The sequence below is a fragment of the Ambystoma mexicanum genome, chromosome 9, assembly GCF_040938575.1.
Source record: "Ambystoma mexicanum isolate Mex_15411 chromosome 9, UKY_AmexF1_1, whole genome shotgun sequence".
In the NCBI taxonomy this organism is placed as follows: domain Eukaryota; kingdom Metazoa; phylum Chordata; class Amphibia; order Caudata; family Ambystomatidae; genus Ambystoma; species Ambystoma mexicanum.
The window spans coordinates 726,491,632-726,508,974 of NC_090931.1; the positions used below are offsets into that span (position 1 = coordinate 726,491,632).

Sequence of the window (17,343 nt, forward strand, 5' to 3'; positions counted from 1 at the left end):
GTTGCTGCAGGCATTTTCTTGGACGGGGCGTGGCGGTGGCCCTGGTCCCTTTGCTTGCATTGGATGTACTTGCACCCCTGTACGGTGTTCCACCTTCCTCATCGGTGCCTGGGAGATAGAAGAGATGCAGGTCATCAGTGATGTTGTCAAATGGCAGCTATGATGTATTGCAGTGTGATATGTTCATACATTCAGGCATCATTTCATTTCTGGTGTGTGGCATTTGGTGTACTGAGGGGACATGTTGGCAATCAACGCATGGCTGGTGGCATAGCATTGGTTTGGTGTCTGTGTGGTGGGTCCCATGGGCATGGTTGGGTCATGTTGCACCTCTGTTGGGATTGGGATTTTCACTCAGCATGCGTGTGGTGCAGGGTGTGGCACTCATTATTCTATGGATGTGTTGATGTAGCCTTGGAACATGCATTGCCTTGCCTACTCTAACTTCCACATCACTTGTGCCACATCATGTTTTGGTATACGTGGATGTTATAGTTCACTCACCTTCCTCTGTGGTAGTTGCAGCGCGGACCTCCTGGTCTCCTATTCCCTCTATGGATTCCGGGTCAATGAATGCACTTGCGGTCTCCTCCCATGCGATGAGCTTCACAGGGGAGTGTGTGCCACCGCTGTCGCCATTGCGGCCCTCCTGTTCTCCGCCAGGATCTTCCTGAGGCGGAGGTCATTCCAGCGCTTTCGGCAGTCACGTACACTCATTGGGGTGCTCCCCTCTGCCGACACCCTCTGAGCGACCAGCTGCTAGACCTCTTTTTTTCTGGTTTGGGCCGCATGCTTGAGGTCTGTGCTTCTGATTGTGTCTGCATGCTGTTTGAGGGTGCTAGCAAGCATTGTGAGTTCAGCACCAGAAATACGCTGCTTCCTCTTCCTTTGGGAGGATTTTCTGGTGGCCTTCGACATCCTGCTTCAGTTGTGGCACACGACAACACAAGTGTAGTGGTGGTTATGGAGGATGGCAATGGATTGTGTTTTTAAAGATGGCCGCCGGCTCATTTCCCGTTCCTGCGCGATGATGTAATTTCAGGGTCCTTTTTTGTGACCACGGTAATACCGTGCCGGTATTACCGTGCCGGTGTTTAGTGGTTGTTATGACACGGTTACGGAATGGGCAGTACCCGTAATGCCGGTATAGGGGGGTTGGTGGCCCGTTACCGGCATGGCGGTTTTGCCACTACCGGCATGGGGTAACGCGCATTCTTGCGCACTCGTAATCACCCGCTGTTAGCGGGTTCATATGGGCACGGACTCGCACGTTCCGGCATGCCGGTGATGGACACGCTGTTACCGGGATACTCGTAATGAGGGCCTTGGTCTGTAAATGCACTCTGCCAGAAAAAATGTTACATTTAAAGTGACCATGATTATTCTCATACAACTGTCTATCCACTCCTCCCATCCCTTTTTAATATATTTTTATGTGCGAATATATCATCACATCAACAAAGCAGCAGTGTCTAATCCAAGCTGCGCTTCATGGGTATGCAGATATGACTTGGCTGATTGGATTAGCATTCATGATGGGTGGTGGTCAGAGAAAATAAAACACAAGTTAGGTTGTAGAACAGACATGATGCTTGCCGGCCTATGCAGTCATTATGAAGAGGAAGCATTTGGACTTCAATGTAATGCCAGATCCACAATTGGAAGCATTAGCAAAGCCAACATAGTAGGCTTTCTGAATGGGGTAAGTACACATTTTTTGTCCTGTGGACGTTTTAAAACATTGCATCTTCTACATTTGCTAAGCAAATCCTAATCACTTCATTGGGATCTATAGGCGTATCTTCTCTTAAATCAGATCCAATGAAACCATAGACCAAATGTAAGAATCCCAATTAAGGCATACCCCAATTTCTTCTTGCTTCGTTGGTAAACACCTGACAAATCAGCTGGCGGCTGGTTGATGAATGCTCATTTTCATGGGGTATGACACCCGACGGCGACTGCTGTTTAGGATTACTTCCCGACTACATTTGAGCTCGGCACTTGCTGCTGCTTCGAGCCAATACACACTCCGGTTCTTTGCACTGTGGCTCCCTGATCTCAGGAGACAGAGCAGCATGCCCAGGCAGCCTCAATCCGAGGCTTGCTGGAACTTGTAATGGTGTTACTATTAAATTGCCAGTCCTGAATAAAATGGTCTAAACCATTGGCACCATCGAAACAGGTCAACATCCTTGGTTATGGTGCTTTACATAGCCTTATGAGATATCCACCTGAGTCTGAGGGGATACTCCGTGTGTTTAGTGTATTTCCCTCACACAGAGTGAGCCTTTTAAGGATATCCCATGTAGATTTGGGATTCGTTTCTATACTGTGTTTGCTGTTCCATGTGAAAACCATCCACATGTGGTTCAATTGTAGACTAAGGGTGAATAAATGTAGTATTGAAATTCCCATGGCACCACCTAACACATGTTAGCTTTGCAGCTGTTCTTCGCAAGATTTAATCATATGACTTGTCATTGAAATTCCATGTGTTGGTTTTACGCTGGACATTGTTGCTCTTTCTGTTTCAATTAAAGATTTGTTGTGAGTACTGCCCACACAATTAATGAGAATGTGGAACACGCTCTCCTTGATCTATCCCCTTTTAGATTGACGGTGCTTCATTCGCCATCTAGGGACAGGCATCCCTACTAGGGCTAGGGTGTTCTTCTTGAGGGTCAGACAGGCTATTGCCTCCCTTATGTGGTATGCAAACTTGTCTTGACCGTCACTTGTTTGACCTGTTGCTCTTTTTAGTCACAAAGAACCGTTTAGGTTGTGTTATGATAATTGTTACCTAACCGTTAGGGAAGGCAGTTGTTTTCTCCTTGTTCAAACAAGCCCTGTTGTTATTTAGTATGACACCTGATTCAGGCTGCAGTGGAGACATTAAAAATGCATTTCTTCTTTGTTTTTTTTTTATCCGATAAAATAACTGGATACCCGATTATCCTTGTTGATCTACCCAAATGAAGTTGTCTGACTTGATTATTTTCTTTATTATCTTAATGTTTAATTCATACATTCAGTGTTTAGTTTGCATTTGGGTTGGGGTGGGGGGGAGAATGGTTGAAGCTGGTTATAAATACCTTGTTACATCATGGTGGTGGGTGAATTTGTAATCATCGGGTAGTTAAGACTCTGTAATATTTTATATGAGTGCGGGCCAGTTGTCAGAGCTATCCATCCAATTATTCATGTATACAGTGTTATCAGTCATCTGCAACGAGCTCCACATTTCATTACTGTGGATTGGGCTTTTAAATGTTCAAAATGCTGCCTTTACGTTCTTCAGAATGTGAAGGATGAAATAGTGTTACAAATTAACTTACGTACTTAATCATGTATGATGCTTATGGTGTGTGTCTGTGGGCTGTGGATTTTTTTGTTTTTGTTTTATATGCTTCATAAGTCTACATGCCAGTTTGACATTATTCACTTATTTTTGCAGATTAACTCTTTTGATGAAGACGTAAATAACCAAAGCCTTAGACAAAAACTGCTATTTAAAAGGATCCGAGCAATACAATTGGAGTGAAAAGGACATTCAATGTACATTTCGCCATCAAAATATATGTTGCAGCCTCACAATCCATATTGAAAACGGATGGAAATATTTAGGCCAGGTAAGAGAAATGCCCTCTGTCCCACACATTAACCTGGAGGATAGTTGCGGGAGCGTCTTTTCTATGTTAAATTACAGCTGTTAAATTGCATTTTTTGTGAATGAAATCGCTTCATGATCCTGGTATTCTGTATGTCTTTCATTTTACATTGAATCTTGCTTGTGAAATGTGGAATAGTTGTGATGTGATTGCCTCGTGCCTGGTTAACATTGGGCCTCATTATATGTTTGGTTGTATCTGGGTGGTAAATCCACCCAGATAGCACCAAACTAAATTACTGTTACCGCCACTTGGTCCGGCGGAGTGACCACTGGATTGCAAATGGCGGTGGTGGTGCAAATCCCCACAGTGCTCTATGGGGCTGTTTTGGTGGAATTACTGCTGCAGCAATTCTGCTGTTTCTCCTGATTTTTAGGCAGCGAGTTGGAGGATTTACCTCCAGGATTTTCCTGGAGGCATATCCTCCATTCAGGGCCCAAACTTGTAATTTGGTAGAGTTGTAAAGTTGGCGTGAACTGAGTTACATCCAACTTGTTCACTTACTGCCAAATTCGTAACGAGGCCGATTATTTTCAATGCACAGTTTTTTTGAAGGGGCGAGTCATGATGGTGCTGAAGCAGGGCCAGGTTATCCAACGGGCACACTAGGTGCGTGGTTGAGCCCATGTGTGGGGCCCGCTATGGTTATGGACAAGATGTCTCTTTTCCGTCAGAATGCATTGAACATTTGGAAGAAAGTCAGTTTTAGTTCTTGATGAGATAGCTTCAGATCACTGGCAAATCTATTGCGCATATATGCATTGGTGGCCCAAATAATAACCCTGTGCCACTCCCATTGTAATTATGCATTCATCCGTCACTCTTGCTTTCTTCTTGCCAGGGCTCACATTTCTAACTTGCCACATGACAATGTCATTTTCAATACATCTTAAGGCTATGACAAGTATCTGTTGCGCTCTATGGGCTATTTAAATGACTATTTAGTGTGGCTAGCCATGGGGCCTTCTTCTATGATTGTCTTTTGACCACTGGGAGGCACATTTACAACCTATTCACTGTACTGCTTTGCTTGAAAGCCAACATTACTGCCCTTGCATTCCCCGAACGTATAATTGCATGGGGACTGCTTTTGTTCTGGATCTGATCTGAGTACCTTGTCCAGCTGCTGTGATTAACATGCACATCATTTTTCTTTTGGCTGCACAGCATTATGAGCAGATCCTGCACCCCAAGTAACACCCTATAGATAAGCAGTCCCTGTTGCCTGGAGGTGCCTCTAATCAGTGGAATTGCTTTAGCAGCTAGATTAAGAAACCCACAAGGAATGAGAAAGCATGTCCACATCTCACACGGCAGCATTAATACATATCAAAATGTAACATGGAAGTGCAATACTTGCTGTCATTTTTCCACCTGAGACCAACCTGATGAATCTGAGGGTGAGTGGAGCTGCTTTGTTCACTATGCAGACACCTCCACTTTTATCAGGAGGGATTAAAATATGACTACATGGTTTGAATACCCCACATCGTATAGGCACTGAAGCATAACTCAATGCATCCACTGCATCAACATTGCACTAGTAACCTCCTCCATGAAAGTTTGCTTTCCATTCTGGACATTTGTATTTGTTTTATTTATAACGCACATACCATCAGGCCCGGAGGCATCAGGGCGCACTTTGTGCAAAGTTACAATGATGCATATATACAGACAAAAATACATTAACAGGATTTAAGATTAACAAAAATTATAATAAACAGAATAATAAACAGTGTTTCTAACTACATATATTAGAGTGATTACGTTGCCGCTAGACGTAACAAAGGATATACCCATAGGGTGTAAGGAAGTAGTAACGGAGGTCAGAGGGGTAGAGTATGTAAGACAGAGGCGCAGAGCATTTCTTAGTGCTGGTTAAATAGCCAGGATTTGGTTTTGGTCTTGAATGTGTTGAAGGAATCTTCCGCTCTGATAGTAGTGGGGAGGTTGTTCCATAGTTTAGAAGCTAGGACAGGGAAGCTAGTGCCTGCCGCTTTTTGAAGTTTAAACTTAGGGATCGAAAGACAGTGCGTCTGGGCAGTTCTTGGGGGACGGGCTGTCGAATGGCGGGACAGCCGACTGCAGAGGTAGATGGGGGGGGCCTTGTTGGCCAAGCATTTGTGCGTGAGGGCAAGAGTTTTTAGTGAAATTCTCTGTTTGACAGGTAACCACTTTAGGTTGGTCCTGGATTCTGAGATGTGGTGGTTACGAGGAATGTTTAAGGCAGCTCGAATGGCATTGTTCTGGATTGTTTGGAGTTTGTTCAAGTTCTTGGCAGGTACCTTAGTAAAGAGCACTACAATAATCAATTTTTGCCATAATGAGAGTTCTAGCTAGTGTGACACTGTTGGGGGTGGTAAGAAACGGTCTGCAGGCTGCAATGAGTTTGCACATGTAAGCGGAGGCAGATCTGACTGCATTTATTTGTCTAGATAAGGATAGGGTGGCGTCAAGGTAAAAACCTAACGTTTTGGTGTCTTTTGAAGCTCAAGTTTGCTCAGGCGTTGTGCGGTACCCAGGATAAGGCGCTCCGTCTTATCGTCCTTTAGGCATTACTGGTGTTGGGCCATCCAGGCTTGGATGACCAGGTAGATGTTTTTGAGGGCCTTGGTGTCAGCTAGATAATCACCTGTGATGGGAATGAGCATCTGGGTGTTGTCCGCATAGTTAGTGTAGGAGACACCCAGATAGTCAAGCACATCAAAGAGTGGTTTCGTGAAAATGTTATAAAGTGTAGGTGACAAGCAAGATCCCTGAGGTACGTCGCAGTGAATAGGGGAAGGGTCCATGGCTACGGATGGTGCAAAGACCCTCATAGACCTATTGCTCAGGAAGGATTTGATCCAAGCCACAGCCGAGGATGAGAATTTGGCAGCGGAGTGGAGATGCCTACATAAGATCTGGTGGTTGACCAGATCGAATGCGGCAGAGAGGTCGAAGAGTAATAGCATAGCTAGTTTGCCCTTGTCCTTCAATACTTCAATTTGGGTTTTTAAGTATATTAAAGCAGTTTCCGTCCCGTGTCTGGGCCGAAATCCGGATTGTCGTAGACCTAGCAAATTATTGGATTCCAGTAGTCTTGAATCTGAAGGTAAGATACGCAGTCCAGAATCTTAAGCAAAAACGGTACTGTGGTGATAGGTCGGAAATTAGTAGGTATACTTGGGTCTAGGGGTGGTTTTTTGAGTAGTGGGATCACCCAAGCGTCCTTAAGGTTGTCTGGGACAATACCTGTTTTAAAGGAGGAGTTGATAAAGGCCGTAATTAATTGGGGCCAGGTCATGGGCAGAGTTCTTAATAATGGGAGCTGGGCAAGGGTCACCTTGGCAGTTGGATGGTTTAATTCTCAGGATGATATTTTCTACCTCAGTAACGGTGAGCAGTGAGAAGGCGAATGGTTTGGTGTTAGAAGTATCTAGAGGGAGGGCCCTGGCCGGGGAGAGTGAGCGATTGTCAGGCTTCAGACTGTCCTGCTTGTCTTTTATTTTGGATTGTAGCATAGACATTTTATTTAATAAGGCTGCTTGAATGTTAGCACACCATTTACTATCTTTCGTTCAAGTGTCTGGAGGGGGGAGACTGAGGTTTCTAACTCTTATAGGATTCAAAAGAATTCCTTTGTATTGGAATTGGCTTGCAGAATACGGTTAAGAGACTTTTTTAGCAGTGATGATGGCATCTTTGTAGGTGAGGGAGGCAAGAATGTAACCATCTTTGTGCTCATCAGAAGGGTGGCTTTTCCAATGGTTTTCCGCACAGCGTTTAACTTTGCAGAGCATTTTTAACGGTGGGGTGAACCATGAATTAAGATGTGCTCGTGGTTTGGCCTTCCTAAGTTTAATGGGTGCTATAGTATCTATAGCCGTGAGCATAGTTTGGCTATTGGTGTCTGCAAGGGAGGCGGGATCAGAGCATGAGTTAGTAGCTGCATTGAGGGTAGGGAGTAACACTGGGAGGAGTTTCTCCTTAGTTATGTCTTTTTTATTTTGAGTAGGGAGTGCTGGGGCTATTAGTGCCAGAACCCGTGGGGTTGCTTCTATATTAAAAGTTATGATGCAATGGTTAGACCATAAGCACGGGATATTGTCGAGAACCTTAATATTGCAGTTAGAGCCAGCTAACCAGTCAATGGTCCTGCCTTTAATATGGGTCGGTTCTTGGATGTACAAGGTGAGGCCAAGGTCAGTTAAAGCATTCTCAAGATCAAGAGCCATGAGATCTTTAGGGTCACCACGACCTAAGTTGAGGTGCCTAGGATGATTGTTTGTGAATTGATTTTGGTATTGTCAAGGAGGAGGGTAGATATTTCACCGAAAAAGGTTGGTGCCGGACCTGGGGGCCTATAGATGAGGTGGAGGGTGGCCGTTTGGTTGGGCGATAGTGTTGGGTGTCCTGACCCACGTTTGAGCTATCATGCTGCAACATTTGGTGCTGTGGGCTTAGAAAATCCAAGATGGCAAAAAAAGCCCACAAGTGCACCAGAATCCAGGATAACCACGCAGTTTGTGCGCACACCAAAATGGTTACCTCACTTGCCACCCACCAGTGTAAAGAAAGATCTTTGTTAACAAAATCCACTGTTACTGATGTCAAAAAGTTGCTGAAATCGTGGCTCACCGGACCACTTTAAAGATTCAACCCTTTTGTGGGGTTCCACATAACCATTTTACTGTAAGGAGCCCCATCAAAATAATGTTAAGCAAGGATTATTTACTACCATGTAAGAACCATTCCTGTTTGGAATGCATTAATCCAAGAAAGATCCCAAAAATGGATGCAGTACCAACAAAATCCTCAAGGCGGTGCTAGCGGTCTAAACTCTGACAGGAGAACTAAGTGCAGTTGCTGACAAAGGGATTTGACTTGGCTGACTTCAAAGGCTGCATTTTAATTAAAAAATAGCCACCTGCTGTTCCCAGAGGCCAGAAGCCTGGGAAACCCTCTCACCTCAAGAGATTCACACCACAGCCCAGGATATCACATGGTCATAATAACCAAATGCAAAGTGACCCCCTGTTCTGCTGACCTCAACCTCCTGGAGACCACACAATAGGCTATTGCACTTGAATAGAATATGTTGATTTTGACTATTTCCTGTCAACAAAGGCCTGCCTGCCAGAAGACACATGTGATCACTGACCCACCCAAGTCTGGAGGCGGACTCCAACAATCTGAGAACTGAATTGAAAGCAAAATATATATTTTACAGAAACACTGATAACTCTTTGTAATCAAATGACAGGAATGTATAACTTTGAGAGCCTTCATTTAAAAAATGTACCTTCGATTCAAGCCCAAACTCCGATTTGTGTGATGTTCTGGGGCAAAACCCTGCTATTTATGTATACTACAGACTCTGTGTTTAAGCTAGAGACATGGTAATTTACTGGAGTATGTATGGACAGGCCATGTACATGTGTATAAATCTGGAGAAAAATCCAATATTGGTAACCCGACCAAAAAGTGAAATATGTTGCCATTTTTGAACCCAAGCTCCTAGAAACGACAGAATTGGAACAGGGGCTATCATCAGTACATGTGATGGGTGCATGTAATTTCAAACCACTGTGTATCTATGAAATATGTCTTTAGGTCAAATATAGATTGTGTGTAAAGTTGACAGGGGTGGGTTCTCTGTATCATAAACAGACCTCATCATGATGACACTTCATTTCATTCCCCCAATCAAGGGGAAGAGGGGGAAGTGGCCAATGACAAGTGGAGAGGGGTAGGGCCTAGAAAGCTAGCCTCTCCACACACTTTCAAAACACATAAAAGCAGACAGTCAAGACAGATAGGGACATTCTATTCCATCTGCTGCGGGACGCTCTGCCGGGAAAACCCATACTTTACCTCCATCAACCTCCAGAGAACCAACATAGAGACTTCAATCTATCCACCTTCAGAGACCAAGATTTTACTTCAGAATTTGTAGCAGAGAGGTCAACTACAAGCTAAATCCCTCTTTAGCAGGCCTCAAATCATTGCCATTATTCACAGCCAGGCGAGCTGTTTGAATTCTTTGCAAGAACTCTTGCCATTTGCCAGAGAGCAGTGTTGTATCCAGAGAGAGACCAGCTGAACCGGAGACCGCTGTATCCGGACCCACAGACCTGATCAGAACCAGAGACCCAGACCAGACCAGCAGAGTAGAGCTGACCCAGACCGCTGTTAGCAGAACCAGAGAGCTGACCCAGATCACTGTGAAGTGCCGAGACCAGACCGGAGTCCAGTCCAAAACCTGACCAGATCCGTGGCGAGGCCTAATTCAAAAATATATTGTGAGTACCTAGCAGAACTGTGCAGAACCAATCTCTTAGTTAAAATAATATAATTCAATCTATTTTAATCTAACCAGAACTGCCTCCTAACTGTCACCTGTCATTTGCAAAGCTGTCACTTGTCATTTTCTAGCTGCAAGCTGTAACCTGTCGCTTTGAACTTTTAAAATTTCAAATCCGAAAAACTACCTTTATTTAATCGTCCGTATCTCTGGAACCGTTTGGGCTAGGAATTTGGTTTAACTTTCCTCTGAAAGCTTAGAATCTCAGCTTTTCAACGGACTTGCTACTCTGTATACCTTTGCCGTAATCACGATTCTCGCACTCGCGAATTTTAAAGCGATTTGCGATTTGGTTAAAAATCCAGCCACATGTAAAAACAGCAGCTTCATTGCTTTCCTTTGCCAAAAATGTGTTTAACCTGCTAGTTACTCCTAGATCCTTGCTAAAGTGAGCCTGAACTCATCCCAAGTATATTTCACTCACCCTGAACCTCCTGAAGGGAATTAAAAGCATTTTCAGCATATTTCTCACTGCATTGTCACCATATTCAAAGCATTTTGGGCCTGTGTTTAAAACTCCGACCTGTTTTCCTCTAAGCTTGCTGGGGGGGAACTGAATTTCGTATTGTATTGATTGCATTCCTGAGAACTGTGTGCTTTCCTTCCATTTCCGTGCATTGCATAAAGGGGAGAGTGGATTGCCAGAGAAAAGTGATTACATTGTTTTATGAAATCATATTGAGTATTTCTGTACTGCAATTTCATTCCACCTTGCATCCATTTGAAACCATAAAAGTATTGTTGCTATTTTATCAATCCTATAACCACTCATAATTGATTATAAAGAAATGTGCTAGTGCCGGACTATCCATTATTGATTACTGCTCAGATTAAGTGTGATATTCAATTATTAATTTATTATAAAGTGTGATATATATATATATATATATATATCTATTGTTTAAATTATCAAATAAACCTTTTAAACTTGCAAAACAGAACTACTTCTTGGCTCAGTGGGGCCAGGGGGATTCCAAAAGAGGGGTGTTATATAGGGGTAGTCATCCAGAACGCATGAACTGGACGTAAAGATATATCAATAAGGGTTTCCATTCAGTAGCCCAGACTAGGCATTGACTTAGCTGTAGTGTTGAATTGAATCCTCTTACAAATTGGGGGCTCGAGCCGGATGTTTGGGTTAGATCTATCACTTGTGCAGATTAATACAGCGTGCCAGCTGACCAGATACACATATCCGGTCGGATCACCACGCTGTGTTACGCTGTAAAGCTCTCCTCAAAGGAACGCTCTAAGGAAAAGGTCTGTTTTGCAAAAATAAAATACAAACTTCTGTAAATCAGGACAGAGACCAATCTCTAGAATGACGACCTTGGTAGATATGAAAATAGCCAGAGAACACTTCTTACATAAGCTATTTGTGAGAGGTGAGTGGACTCATCAGGACCAAACGGTCTGGTTGCAGGCAATCACGCAACAGGTCACTGAAACAGGGTCAGATATATGGGGAGATCAGGGTCCCCTACATGTGGCCCTGAGTGAACTATACATGGCCCCGAAGGCCAAGGATGAGCACCACAAGATTGCCAGGGTAGCGGCATATTTATATTTACATATGGGAGCCATGCAGGACAAATGTGCTGAAGGCCAAGATCTGGCGAGTAGGCAACTGCTGGCATTACAGAAGGCCCAATCTGATCTGGACTCTTCTGAGCAGAGGCTGCTCAGGAGCCAGGAGTCAGAAAATGACAGCAGACAATACATCACTAAAATAAAGGAGGATATGGATGTGCTGCAACAGGACAAGGCGGACCAGGATACCAGATTTCTGGCCTTGCAGAAGGAGTACCAAGAAGGTTTGGACTCCCTACTGCAGAGCCAGAAAAAGCTGGAGCAACAGTTAGACTTCAAGAGGGCATGTGCTGAGCAGGTAGTCACCCTGCAAAGCCACCTAGATAGGGAGAAGGCAGAGATCAATAAACTGATTTTGAAAGACCTGGATACCCAGGCAGAGTTTGACCAGGAGCGCCAGAAAACTGGTGCCTTCCAAAGGCAAAGGGACGACCTGGCGGCACAGAGGCAGGCTCTTAGTCAGGAAAGGGATACCTTAGGCCAGGAAGTCTGCCACTTAAAAAGGAAAATGGAAGAAAATCACCTGGCCCTCCAGGGACTGGGTGACCTCCAAAAAGAACACCAGAACTTGTTAGAGCACACCAGGAAGGTGGAGGATGCTCTGGCAAGAAAGGAGCAGGCCAATAGGGACACAGCTCAGGAGGTAACCCTCCTGTAGCAAAGACTGGCCCAGTGCTCCAGGACCAATCAGGAAACGCAGAGAGAGAATGAGGCTCTCTGCCAGCACAATGATAGGCTCCAACAACAGGTAGTGATGCAGGAGAGACTGATAGAGTCTAGTAAGGCCTTAACTGAGGAACTGAAGGCGCAGGCTCTTGCATTGCAACAGGGAACAGGGGCGGATAGAGACCAGGTTCGCTGGGAAAGGGAAACTCCTGAGCATAACCTCAGGAGCCCTAGAACCAGAGGCCTTTATCTCTCTCAGTCCCTGGACTCTGCCACCCCCATGTCCCCGGGCGCACATGAGCACCGGGCCACAGGGATGGCAGATTACTATCCAGCCAGAAGCATGGGGCTCATAGGCCAGTACCTCCCAGGAATGGATGGGCGGGCATCCGGGTATGGGCACCCAAGCACAGTGCAATTTAGTGGGGAACCCCAGGAGAATAGGCCCATTAAGGGCATCCTGAAAACTTCTGCCCAGTTAGGTCAGTGGGGGGGGTATCCATCAAATCCTGGCAGCAAGGAGGAATCTGAAGACTCCTCTGAACGGCGCAGGACACAGGAGACCAGGTCCCCACACTCTGCCAGCCATTCCCAGGCTCGCAGAATCCGGGAAAACCTGGAAGATCAGACAGGAACCTCTGGGAGCAGTGCCTCTGAGTCAGAGGATGAATGGACAAGGGTTACCCAAACCAAAAAGGCCAATAAGGCAAAAAGGGCCTTGCTTAAGGACCCATTGAAACAGATTAAGGCAATCAGGAGTGTCATCACGCCTTATCATAAGAATGCCAAGTACTCTGTTTGGGAACACTTGGAGCTCTATGAGCAAATGATGGAGACTTTCCATTTGAAGGACAGCAGTAGCTGCATCCAGTACGTCAAATGGACATTCTCCCCAGAATACTCCAGTTTCTTTGCGGGGCTGGAGGACCAAAATCATTTAAGATGGTCCACCTATAAGGCGGCCATCTTGAAACATTTTTCTGTACACAGAAATCCTCAAGAGGCTCGCAAGGAAGCCTACAATTTGCAATGTGGGGAGGATCAGGCCCCACAAGAATTTGTGCAAGAACTGAAACGTGCCTTTGCGCAGACCACCAGAAGGGTGCGCACAGACAGCAGAGAATGTGTCAATACATTTTTCCATGCCTTGCCCAAATATATAATGACCCAGCACGTGAGAGATTTTCATGAGAAAAGATCTTTAGACTGGGTCATTGAACAGTCAACCCGGATCTATGAGGTGCAGAAGCCCATAGAAAATAAAAGCAATACCTGGAAAAATCCCAAAACCAACAGCACCCCTGCTGCTGCCAAGGTGGCAGAGGTAAAGGTCACCCCCGTTTTGGATTTGGAGATGGGGGGGCCTAAAAACCTACCTGAACCTAATAATTCACAGCCCAGAAGGCCCTCGGGCCAGTCACAGACAGGGAGTCGAGGAGGTAGTCCCACAAATGGGGTCCCCCGCTCCCCTGACTATGTAAGTCCCCGCTATAAGGGAAACCAACCAATCCTGGGTTATGTGTGGACTCCTCCAGCCCAAGGGGGGGATCCGGCCAAGCACCTAACCAAGGGAACTTCCCTCCCAACTTCCCACAGGAGGGCAGAAATTCTCCAAATCCTGGGCAGAACTTTTTCCCCAGGTATCCGCCCAATTTCCAGCCCCAAAATCATCCATCCTTCTTTCCCCAATTCCCTGAGCCCAGACAACCTAATCCGGGAGAGGGGAGACCAAGGGTGGAGGGGTACCAAAATCTTTCCAACCAGGGGTACTACCAGAGAAGGGATAGCTACCCTTCCCGGGATCAGCCCAGGGGAGAAAATAGAGCCCAGTATCAGCCTGAGCGGGTTTCCCAGTTAGAGAGCCAGGTCCAAAATATGGCACGGGATCTGAGTCACATACTGAGGGCTCAACAGAACCCTCAGATGAGCATGCCACCGCAGAATGCCCCAAACTCTGGACCTGGTACTCCAGAACAATGACGGGGGCAGCACCCCGATAACACACCGGTTCCCAGGGAGGAGGCACAAGGGGAAGGGGGGTGTAAAGCCTTGGAGGAAGCTTCCTTCCCAACTGGAAAACCAGGAACCGGAAACAAAATCTCCTACCCCTGAAAGTCTGCCACCCAAGGAGCAGAGAGGAGGTAGGAGAACAAAGGACCCAAACAGACCCACTTTGTGGAGAAGGTACAGATCTTCCAATTTGAGGGAGAGGGATCCTCAGAGGATCCTGGGAAAAGGATCTTCTCCTTCAGAGATGGGGGAACTCCTCCCAAGGAAAAATGGGTCCCAAGGGAGGCCAATTCAGACTGGGGAGATTTGGAGACTGAGCTACCGCCGTCCATCATCTCATCCCAGAACCCACAATACCAAAATCCCCTGGTTCAAACCCATCCTGGTGACTGCCTACAAAAAGGGGGGGGCGGCCCAGAACCGGAACCAGGGGAACCCACAATGGCTCTGATCTCCAGTTGCCAACTTTTTTGTTCAGATTCCCAAGGCTCTCCACAGAATTCTGCCCAAATCTCTTCTCTCGCCATGTCCAAAACCAGAAAGTTAGCCCACCAGTTGTCCAAAAATGTGCATTATCTGTGCCCCCTTGAGGAGAAGGAGGGAAGATACTATGCCCCGGTACAAGTACAGGGGCAGGGTACAATTTTGGCACTGGTGGACACTGGATCCCAAGCTACCCTTCTGTCCAAAAGGGCCTTTGGGGAACTAAATGTAGGAAGGGGGGAGAATTACCGTATTCCTCTCACCTCTCTTCCGGGACAACTCCAGAACTTTGACGGGAAGGAAATTCCCGTCGAGGGGACGGCAGATTTGGACATTAAAATTTGGCGACACAAGTTGAAACACCCGGTCATAGTTGTGACTCCAGAGGGCACCCCTTGTTTACTAGGGAATGACCTCCTGAGAAGGTTGTCACCCCTAATAGATTGCGTAAACAAGGTCCTCTGGACCCAGACTAGCCGACCCATAAAATTAAAACAGAGTGTCAACCATGTTAGTTTAAACGGCACATGCCACATGGTTGAACAAAAATCTGACCAAGTAGAATTCCACTTCCAGAATAACCAAATTCCAGACGTGACAGTAATAGCAGTAGGACAACAGACTGGTGATGGGGGGTCCTCTCTATTTCTGAAAATCAACCTCCCTTCCAGTTTAAGGTGGTATTCCACACTGGAAGGAAACACCCTGAAATTCTTTACTAATCCACAATCAGAAACTCCCACTCCTATAGTCCAGAAAGATGTGAAATCAGCTCAGAGCCTGGCTGATATTCAACAAATTGGAGAGCAGTTGTTCATCCCTGTTCAGTTAAATGATGGGAAGGACTCTGTTCTCGCTCGAGTGTGTGTGAACAACGGTAAGAGCTTCATCAGCGAAGCCATGTTCCGCCAACTCCCAAAAGATCCGGCCATTCCCACATTCAAACTGATAGATAAATGGGAAATGGACCTGGAAGCACCTAATTCCAAACAGCTTCTGCCAAGCAGGTGTATGCTCAAAATCTCCATTGGCAACAAGAGCATAGTCCATAATTGTTGGGTTGTGCGAGACGCCACTGCCGCCTTTTACTTAGGCAGTGACATTCTCAATCGCTTTGCCATTAGTTTGGACCTAATAAACTTCAAAGCTTGGTCCCGATTAGCGGATAATCCCATGGGCTTTGATGATCCAGAAAAAGCATTTAGGTCAGCTCAATTGCTACCTTATGCAGTTGAAATTCAGATCAAAGAGGAAGTCACCATCCCAGAAAGGACCTGACAATTCTCCTGGAAGTGAAAGTTAAAAGAGGACAATATTTGCAAAACCCTGATGCTTATATACATCTAAATGCTTCTCTCCAACAGCAAGGGTTGGGGGTAAACCCAACTCCATTAGTCAACATAGAACATGACACCATTCCAATAGAGGTGGATAACAGCGACTTAAAGAGTATTTCTCTAGCCGCAGGCACCATTATTGGAATGGCGGTTGATGACCGACATTTTTCCATTGATCTAGGAAATTAACTGTTAGGACCAATCCCCAAGGACTGCTTTTACAGTGACAGTGATGACAATACAACACCAGACAGGATTTTTACCCGGCATGGGGGGAACTTCCTGGTGTACACTTCCTGCACCTATGGTAAGGAAGATGTGACTTGTGACTTCAGGAGGGATGAGGTGATTTTCCAGGACCATGAGGGTTGCATTTACCGCCTGAGGCCTCCAGTCCAAATCAGCACTCTGACCAGGGACTTCTCCACCCAGATGGAGGAGGCCGCTGAGATGCCAAACCAGAAGTCTTTCCAGGCTTCAGGCAGATGGTGGAAGAGAGAGTCTACCTAGCTGATGCCTGTGTGACTCTGGAACAAAAGCAAAAGTTGAAACAAGTTTTCTTGGATTTCCAAGATCTCTTTGCGGTACACTCATATGACTGTGGTCGCACCGACATCCACACAACAACAATCCCCACGGACCCTGGCATGACTCCAGTGTTTGTGAAGCAATATTGTTTGCCTCTCGCATCCATGGAGTCCCTTACTGAAATAATTAAGAACCTTGAGTCCCGGGGAATAATCCGTCCAGTTCACAGCACCTTCAATAATCCGGTGCTGGGAATATTGAAGCCAAACGGCCAGTGGAGACTCTGCGCCGACCTCAGGGAGCTCAACAAACGGGTCCATACTTCCCGATGGCCTCTGCCCTACATTGACCAAGGGCTGGCCCAGATCCAGGGGTCACAGGTATTCACTGCAATAGACCTGACCAATGGATACTGGACTGTGCCTGTCAGTAGGGAGGACCAATACAAGCTGGCTTTTACCTTTGGGGGCCATCAGTACACATGAACCCGGACTCCCTTCGGATACCTCAACTCCGGCAATGAATTCAACATTTTCCTACACAAGGCCATGCCCGACCTGGGTGCAAGGGGTAACCTGGCTTATGTAGATGTCCTCATCAAAAGTTCATCTGTGGAGGAACACATAGCGGAGATCCGTTATGTTCTGACCCAGTTGAGGGCCGCTGGAGCAAAACTCTCCTTTCAGAAAGCACAGTGGTGTAGAACCCGTGT

The 17,343-nt window shown here is 46.0% G+C and overlaps 1 protein-coding gene across 6 annotated transcripts in view; it reads left to right on the forward strand.

Moving 5' to 3' along the window:
* The window catches only part of GULP1 (GULP PTB domain containing engulfment adaptor 1), a 2,063,281-nt gene that overhangs the window by 386,594 nt on the left and 1,659,344 nt on the right, over positions 1–17,343 (forward strand). For all 6 annotated transcript variants that reach the window (XM_069615617.1, XM_069615618.1, XM_069615616.1 and 3 more), the window contains exon 2: positions 3,458–3,632. The gene's annotated coding sequence lies outside the window, so the exon portion shown is untranslated. The remainder of the gene's footprint in view (positions 1–3,457; positions 3,633–17,343) is intronic.